General features: G+C 45.0%; 1 pseudogene across 1 annotated transcript; it reads right to left on the bottom strand.

The window, feature by feature from the left end:
- Nucleotides 1-878: 878 nt before the first annotated feature.
- Nucleotides 879-2,112, bottom strand: LOC117078105 (annotated as a pseudogene). Its single transcript, XR_004434924.1, has 2 exons — nucleotides 1,750-2,112; nucleotides 879-1,405 (listed from the first exon to the last, which is right to left on the bottom strand). The product of XR_004434924.1 is annotated as a zinc finger CCHC-type and RNA-binding motif-containing protein 1-like (transcript).
- Between the last annotated feature and the right edge of the window lie 4,743 nt (nucleotides 2,113-6,855).

The raw sequence follows: 6,855 nt of genomic DNA, 5'->3' as shown, positions 1-6,855 counted from the left end.
TACAATTTATTTTATAGTTACTTTCAATTTATCCAGATTGGGATAAAGCTACAAGAAATATGATGACAAAACACCCATATTTAAAGGCAAAATTATCTTGAAAAGTGTATTAACATAAATAACAATAAATCATTCAACTTTTCGGTCTTCAGGAAGTTTGTGGGTTTTTTTTTTTTTTTTTTTTTGAGACGGAGTCTTGCTCTGTCGCTCAGGCTGGAGTGCAGTGGCGCAATCTCGGCTCACTGCAAGCTCCGCCTCCTGGGTTTATTCCCTTCTCCTGCCTCAAGCTCCCGAGTCACTGGGACTACAGGTGCCTGCCACCATGCCCGGCTAATTTTTTTCTATTTTTAGTAGAAACAGGGTTTCACTGTGTTGGCCAGGATGGTCTCGATCTCCTGACCTGATGATCCGCCCACCTCAGTCTCCCAAAGTGCTGGGATTATAGGCATGAGCCACCACTCCTGGTCAATTTTTTGTATTTTTAGTAGAGATAGTTTCACTATGTTGGCCAGGCTGGTCTCGAACTCCTGACCTCGTGATCTGCCCACCTCGGCCTTCCAAATCTTTTCTCAGCCAGGCGCGGTGGCTCACACCTGTAATCCTAGCACTTTGGGAGGCCGAGGCGGGCAGATCACCTGAGGTCAGGAGTTCAAGACCAGCCTGGTCAACATGGTGAAACCCTGTCTCTACTAAAAATACAAAAATTAGCCGGGTGTAGTGGCGTGTGCCTGTAATCCCAGCTACCTGGGAGGCTGAGGCAGAAGAATCGCTGGAACCTGGGAGGAGGCAGAGGCTGCAGTAAGCCTGGATCGTGCCACTGCACTCCAGCCTGGGTGACAGAGCGAAACTCCATCTCAAAAAGAAGGAGAGAAAATATATCATTTTTCTTGGGATGACAGTAATAGTATTAACATGATAGTGTTAACTTTTCTTATTTTTATTAAAATTAGATCATCAAGATTGTTACTAACAAATCTTATTTTTATTACTGTTCTAGGGCAAGATTTTAATCACTGAGTTTCTTCCTTATCATGGAAATATGTGCTTTTCTTTATCCTTGGGCATCTTGAATCATCTGATGTTGAGGGGCCTCCTGAACTGGGTTTCCATTTTTTTTTGTTTTTCAATTTTGGCTTGCTGGAATGCTGTGGCCTGACTCAGGCTGTCAAGAGCAGGATTCTCCCCTTCATCTTTACTTTCTTCTGCTTCCTCAATTTCTTCTGATTCAGGAACTTTCTTTTTTTTCTTTTTTTCTTTCTTCTTTGGAGGCCCACGTTCTCCAAGCATATTTTTCAGACAGGCATAACTTAAGTGTCCACTTTCCCCACATTGATAACACTTGGATTTATCAAAGTAGTTTCGCCTTCGGATGAACACAGCTGCTCTTCCATTGTCCATAGCAATGCTTCCTCTTGTTTTTGTTTTTGTTTTGTTTTGGTTTTTGGTTTTTTTCTTTTTTTCTTTTTTTTTTTTTTGAGATGGAGTCTTGCTCTGTCACCCAGGCTGGAGTGCAGTGGCGTGATCTCTGCTCACTGCAACCTCTGCCTTCCAGCTTCAAGTGATTCTCCTGTCTCACCTCCCTAGTAGCTGGGATTACAGGCGCGCCACCACACCTGACTAGTTTTTGTATTTTTAGTAGAGATGGAGTCTCGCCATGTTGGCCAGGCTGGTCTTGAACTCCTGGGCTCAAGTGATCCGCCCACTTCGGCCTCCCAAAGTGCTGGGATTACAGGCATGAGCCACCGCAACCAGCCAACGCTTGCTTTTATCACTCTACCAAATAACTGTTTGTTGTGTATTGCCCTGGTACAGTTTTGTACAGTCTTTATCCAAAAATACAATAAATGCAACCCCTTTACTCTTCCTGATATCTTTATCTTTCATTATGGTAACCTTTACAACTTTGCCATAGTTGGAAAATATCCACTACAAGTCATTGTCAGGGAAAAGGGCAAGCTGGATACATACACTGTGCTCTTACTTGGAGCCAATCCACCACTCATTTCTTCAGGTGGGGCGGTCCTGGGAGACCAGAAGAGTGCGAGCCCTCAGCTCAGCTGGGGCTCAACCCCGCCTCAACCCCGACTCTTCATAGCCGCTCGCAGCAGCCTTGGCGTCACGAGTCCTGGGACTCATTTTTACACTCCTCTTTTTCTTCCTGGCCATTCAGTGATTCAGTTCCTTAGGACTCAGTCCTAGGATTGCTCTCTTCTCATATAACTCTTCCAGGCACCCTCAATTATGTACGTGACTTCAAATATCACCCCCATACAGATGACTCACATTTTAATCTCTAGGCCATATGATTCCTCTAAGGCTCAAATCCAGTAAACATGTGTTTGCTATTATTATTACTGCTGCTACTATTCTTTTTCTTCACTGAAAGTTTTTTTACCTCAGTGTGTTAGGAAAGTTGGATGACTTTTTTATTGAAGGGGCGGACACATCTCCAATATCCAATTTTATAATGTTTCATTAAGAAAATAGGATTTTCAGCCGGGCACAGTGGCTCACGCCTGTAATCCCAGCACTTTGGGAGGCTGAGGCGGGCGGATCACAAGGTCAGGAGATCAAGACCATCCTGGCTAACACAATGAAACCCTGTCTCTACTAAAAATACAAAAAAATTAGCTGAGTGTGGTGGTGGGCACCTGTAGTTCCAGCTACTTGGGAGGCTGACGCAGGAGAAAGGTGTGAACCCCGGAGGCGGAGGTTGCAGTGAGCAGAGATTGCGCCACTGCACTCCAGCCGGGGTGACAGAGCAAGACTCCGCCTCAAAAAAAAAAAAAAAAACAGGAAAGAAATAGGATTTTCTTGACAGTCTGACAGTCAGGTTTTGCTCCTCTATAAAGTGATAACATATTTACCACACAGTTGCATCAGCTTCAGGATTAAGGGAGACTATATTCACCTGATGAGGGAGTACAGCATTCTGTATAGAATACCACTGTGCTAGGCACTTCTACCCACATTATTTTATTTAATCCTCACACTTGCTCTACGAGGTAAGTATTATCACAACTTCTTGTAGATGAGGAAACTAGGGAACAAAATATAAAATAGCTTGCCTGGGGTCATACAGCTACTGATTAAAACCTCAGGCATTGCTAAGAGCTGTCCTAGAGTCATTTGAAAACATCTAAAACCTAAAAACCTAAAAGGGATCTTGGAAGAGGATCTTGATATGATGCCCCTCTAGCCTAGCAGAGTTCCTTTGATAAAACTAACTGGGGAACAGGGAGGCTCTTGGTTGATCAGTGATATCTTACATTGATGTAAGGCTTTTCCAAATAACTTTTACATCTCTGATCACCTGCTCTCTAACCTCACTGAGATGCCTAGGTACTCCACCTCTCAATTCATCCAGATCAAGTAATTATCTCCCAGTTATACTAGTTTTCTCTCCCACACTCCATGAACAGCCACTCCAATGTTACTGTCTCTGAGACCCCTGCCTCCATTATCCTCTTTCTTCCTTTCGGCTCCCAAAGTCCCAGAAACTGCTAGAGGGAGAACCAAGTAGACAAATATAAATTCATGCTGTCCAATTTCAACTTGGCCCTTGCAGCTGCTCAGCAACCCTTTTATTTGTCTCATACATTCCCTGGCACTCTCCCACAGAGACTGTTCCAGACCTTCCTCTTCTTAAATTCCAGCTCTCCTGTTCTCTCCTTCAGACTAATCTACACTTTCATTAGATGCTTGAGGATTCAATAACATTGTTTTAAAACTTTTTAATGAAGAATTTATAACATGTATAAAAATAGACTAGTATAACAAAAATATTTCAGTATATTTCTCTAAAAAGTAAGAATTATTTTTAAAAAAATCATTATAATATTAGCACACATAAACAATAATTCCTTCATATCAGATACCAAGAAGATACCTTCATATCATCAAATACCAAGTATTTATATACATATATATATATGTATGTTTTTTTTTTCTGAGATGAAGTCGCACTCTATCACCCAGGCTGGAGCTCACTGCAACCTCTGCCTCCCGGGTTCAAGCAATTCTGCCTCAGCCTCCCGAGCAGCTGGGATTACAGGTGCCCACCACCACACCCAGCTACTTTTTGTATTTTTAGTAGAGATGGGGTTTCACCATGTTGGCTAGGCTGGTCTCGAACTCCTGACCTCAGGTGATCCACCTGCCTCGGCCTCTCAAAGTGCTGGGATTACAGGCGTGAGCCACCACACTCGGTCTCTCTCTCTCTATATATATATGTATATATACATATATGTGTATATATATGTGTGTGTATGTGTGTGTGTGTGTATGTGTGTGTGTGTGTGTGTGTGTGTGTGTGTATATATTTAGACGGAGTCTCACTCTTATCTCCCAGACTGGAGTGCAGTGGCTCAATCTCGGATCACTGCAACAACCGTTTCCCGGGGTCAAGGGATTCTCCTGCCTCAGCCTCCCAAGTAGCTGGGATTACAGGTGCCCGTCAGCATGCCCAGCTAACTTTTGTATTTTTAGTAGAGACAAGGTTTCACCATGTTGGCCAGGCTGGTCTCAAACTCATGACCTCAGGTGATCCACCTGCCTCGGCCTCCCAAAGTGCTGGGATTACAGGTGTAAGCCACCATGCCCAGCATTTTTTTTTCTTTCTTATTTTTATACAGAGCCTCAGTCTGTCGCCCAGGCTGGAGTGCAGTGGCCTGGTCTCCTCTTACTGCAACGTCTACTTCCTGTGTTCAAGTGATTCTTTGCCTCAGCCTCCCAAGTAGCTGGGACTACAGGTGCACACCACCACATCCAGCTAATTTTTTTTTTTTTTTTTTTTTGACACTGAGTATCGCTCTGCGCCCAGTCTGGAGTGCAGTGGCAGAATCTCATCTCACTGCAACCTTCGCCTCCCAGGGTCAAGTGATTCTCCTGCCTCAGCCTCCCAAGTAGCTGGAATTACAGACGAGTACCAACACACCTGGCTAATTTTTGTATTTTTAGAAAGACGGGGTTTCATCATGTTGGCCAGGCTGGTCTCGAACTCCTGACCTCAAATGATCTGCCCGCCTCAGCCTCCCAAAGTGCTGGGATTACTGGCATGAGCCAGCATGCCCAGACACTTTTTGTATTTTTAGTAGAGATGGGGATTCACCATGTTAATCAGGCTGGTCTCAAATTCCTGACCTCAAGTGATCCGCCCACCTTGGCCTCCCAAAGTGCTGGGATTACAGGTGTGAGCCACCATGCCCAGCACAGGAACCCTTAATTTGAAAGTGACATATACTGGGGCTGGGCGCAGTGGCTCAGGTCTGTAATCCCAGCATTTTGCGAGGCCCAGGCAGGCAGATCACTTGAGGTCAGGAGTTCGAGACCAACCCAACCAACGTGGTGAAACCCCCCATCTCCACTAAATCACCAAAAATTAGCCGGGTGTGGTGGCGGCCACATGTAGTTCCAGCTACTTGGAAAATTGAGAGCCTGAGGCAGGAGAATTGCTTGAACCCGGGGTTGGTGGGGCGGGGGGGGAGGCTGCCGTGAGCCAATATCATACCACTGCACTCCAGCCTAGGTGACAGAGCGAGATCTCCCTCTGAAAAATTAAAATAAAAAATAAATAAAAGTTATCTTTATCTCATTTTTTCCTTGCAATTTTTCATTGAAGGAATTGGGTATTTTTCAGTAGAGTTTCACACAGTCTGGGTTTTGCTGATTGCAACTTTGTCACATTAATTAATATGTTTCTTGACCTGTGTGTTGTATATATTGATAAAATTGTATATATTGATAAAATCAATAACATCTTGGCCGGGCGCGGTGGCTCACACCTGTAATCCCATCACTTTGGGAGGCTGAGGCAGGCAGATCACAAGGTCAGGAGTTCCATACCAGCCTGACCAACATGGTGAAACCCCCATCTCTACAAAAAATACAAAAATTAGCCTGGCGTGGCAGTGGGCGCCTATAGTCCCAGCTACTCGGGAGGCTGAGGCAGGAGAATTGCTTGAACCTGGAAGGCAGAGGCTGCAGTGAGCAGAGACCGTGTGGCTGCAGTCCAGCCTGGGCCATAGAGTAAGACTCTGTCTCAAAAAAAAAAAAATCAATAACATCTTTTTGTTTGTTTGTTTGTTTGTTTTTTGAGACAGAGACTCTCTCTGTGGCCCAGGCTGGAGTACAGCGGCACAATTTCAGCTAACTGTGACCTCTGCCTCCCAGGTTCAAGCGATTCTCCTGCCTCAGCCTCCTGAGTAGCTGGGACTGCAGGTGCCCGCCACCATGCCCAGCTAATTTTTGTATTTTTAGTAGAGACAGGGTTTCACCATGTTGGCCAGGCTTGTCTCAGACTCCTGACCGCAAGTGATCTGCCCGCCTCAGCCTTCCAAAGTGTTGTGATTACTGGTATAAGCCACCATGCCTGGCCCTACATTGCATCTTTTATATTCATTGTCTTGGGGTTTTTTTGTTTGTTTTTTGTTTTGAGATGGAGTTTTGCTTTTATTGCCCAGGCTGGAGTACGGTGGAGCAATCTTGGCTCACTACAGCCTCCGCCTTCCAGTTTCAAACAATTCTCCTGCCTCAGCCTCCCGAGTAGCTGGGATTACAGGCGCCCGCCACCATGCCCGGCTAATTTTTGTATTTTTAGTAGAGATGAGGTTTCACCAGGTTTCACCCACCTTGTGATTCAGTCCCCAAAGTGATGGGATTACAGGCGTGAGCTACTGCGCCTGGCCCCATTGTCCTGTTTTTAATGGTAACCAAGGAAATGGAAGGTGTCTGACTTGGAAAGTGACTCAGGAAGGAGCTGGGACCTCTTTAACAAGACTGAAACACATGGTTCGGGTGAAAGCTTAATAAATAGTAACGAAGGTCCAGGCAAGATAGGAGGGGTGAGGGGCCATG

The sequence above is a fragment of the Trachypithecus francoisi genome, unplaced genomic scaffold (assembly GCF_009764315.1).
Source record: "Trachypithecus francoisi isolate TF-2019V2 unplaced genomic scaffold, Tfra_2.0 Lachesis_group6, whole genome shotgun sequence".
Classification (NCBI taxonomy): Eukaryota; Metazoa; Chordata; class Mammalia; order Primates; family Cercopithecidae; genus Trachypithecus; species Trachypithecus francoisi.
The sequence above is the reverse complement of the archived record's forward strand: the minus strand, read 5'-3'. Positions and strand labels throughout refer to the sequence as shown.